The sequence below is a fragment of the Magnolia sinica genome, chromosome 7, assembly GCF_029962835.1.
Source record: "Magnolia sinica isolate HGM2019 chromosome 7, MsV1, whole genome shotgun sequence".
In the NCBI taxonomy this organism is placed as follows: domain Eukaryota; kingdom Viridiplantae; phylum Streptophyta; class Magnoliopsida; order Magnoliales; family Magnoliaceae; genus Magnolia; species Magnolia sinica.
In genome coordinates this window covers 95,047,188-95,049,338 of record NC_080579.1, presented here as the reverse complement: position 1 = coordinate 95,049,338, position 2,151 = coordinate 95,047,188, and the positions used below count along the sequence as shown (strand labels likewise).

At 35.6% G+C, this 2,151-nt stretch overlaps 1 non-coding gene across 1 annotated transcript; it reads left to right on the top strand.

Annotated features, from left to right (window-relative positions):
* The first annotated feature begins 287 nt into the window (after positions 1-287).
* On the top strand, positions 288-359 carry TRNAH-GUG (transfer RNA histidin (anticodon GUG)). The gene has a single exon. It is a non-coding gene; the product is annotated as a tRNA-His (tRNA).
* The last annotated feature ends 1,792 nt before the right edge of the window (positions 360-2,151 follow it).

Here is a 2,151-nt window from a genome sequence, read left to right as displayed (position 1 = left end):
TCATGAGTCAGGTAGGCCACACCATGTTTTTTTAAAAAAAAAGGTTAGGCTGGCAACGCCATCCATTAAAAACCTTCTGGATTGTGTGGTGCCCACCACCGTGTTTCATTATGACATCCGAACCATTCAGAGGGTGTACGATGAGCGGGCATCTCGAAATGCAACGCACTCCAAAATTTAGGTGGGCCAGTTGACGTGATTTTAGATTTTGGAAGAGGGGAAGAATAAGAAGAAAAGGAGAGATATTTTAGTATATTATTAAGATAGGAGCAACGAAGTACATCTCAGTGGCTGTAGTTTAGTGGTAAGAATTCCACGTTGTGGCCGTGGAGACCTGGGCTCGAATCCCAGCAGCCACATTTTTTTACTGTTTTTAGTGTGTGCGTAGGCTCATTCTTTCAGTGATCTGAACCGTTCAATGATGGGATTTTAATCTTCCCACCTTGAAGATTCCTTCTTCCTTTTCTTTTCTTTTTTGGGTTTTTGGGGCCATTGATGCAGGTCATTTTATGTGTGCCCATATAACCAAATCTCCAACAGTGGAGGATCCTATAAGTGGGCCACAGCAATGGTTACAAAAAGTAGTTCATGTCTAAAGAAACAGAGTAAAATGATGAAGGGTTTTGAGGGATATATATATATATATATATATATATTTCAGTCCAATGTGTACATTTCAGCTCTGACAAATAGACTTGTTCAAGTCTAACAAAACAACCATGACTCTTAATTCTCTATAATTAAGGATTATGTCTCCTATAACTGTAACATGGCCTAATGAAAAAAATGCCTAGTGCAAAAGTTTGATATGGATCCTAAAGTGAAAAGAGCAAAAAAAAACAATTTCACGTGGAGGCCGTGGGTGGAAGTAAATGGAGCTAAACGAACAAAGGGAAATGGAAGTAAATAAAGGTAAATAATATTTAAAGTGTGTTTGGATAGAAGTAAATGCGTGCAAATGAATTGAAATGGAAGTCAATGAACTTGTAAATGAAATCCTCCCCAGAGAGTAATGCTTCAAACTTAAAATTATACCAATAAAATGATCCAAACCTTTTAAAGGTTAGCCATCCAAATGGATGGTTAAAAAGTGGTTGGCAAGTAATTTGTTTGTGATTCTTATGTTTATAGCCCACCTGGGACTCAAGATTTATAATTTTTGGTTAAAATATATATTTCAATGAACTTATTATAATCAATTTATTAAATATCATATATGTATACTAACTTGAGATATTAAAGCTAATTCGGGACATCACATATGTTCTTGTGAATATATGTAAAAATTCCAATGCATTCCAAATTCTCCCATTTACTCTCACGGTAGATAACATGTTTGTACACATACCTTATATTTGTTTCTTTGGCCCATAAGGTTATACGAAATTTCTGAAACCAGAAATTACAAGTAATTTACATCCAACGTAGCCCAGTCTAAATTGTAAACACTATTGAAGGGGAATGGATTTAATGAGACCCCTGACTCACCTAAGATGGTGTCACCCTTACCATGGGGCCCACCTTGATGTATGTATTGCAAACAATCCATTTATATAGCTACTACCTAGTGGATCCTGCTACAGTACCTTAGAGTACTTTAGGAGTAGAAGTAATTTTCTTGTAACCTTAAGTTGTAGGACCCTGATCATTTAAATTCTGATTTACCTAATCACAACTAACTTGATTGTCTGTTCCAATAGACACATAAGTATTTATCTTTTTCTTTATATTTAATCATTTGGTTATCTCATAACTCGTAGATTGTAATGAACATTATTTTCAAATATTAATAAAATCGGTAACATTTTGTCTTCGTTTATTTACATGTGTATCCTTGCTCCTTTGAGAAATATCAAACTGAGAGCATTGGTGAGAGAACAAGTTCTCAAGTGCACATATATTATCACAAGGTAAACAAAACTCATTTGGAAGGACTAACCCTTATTGTTTTATAAATCACCTAAACGGGAGCGCAAATATTAATGGTTGAGAGGACCCTAGATCTTTGATACCAGTCTCCAATCTTTGATACCAGTCTTCAATCTCTTCAACTCAACGCAGTGGACACCAACAATTCAATCAAACTTAGTCGAGTAGACTCTGACACGTCCGCTCATTTTAACCATACGAAAACCCAATATAGGTCATCAA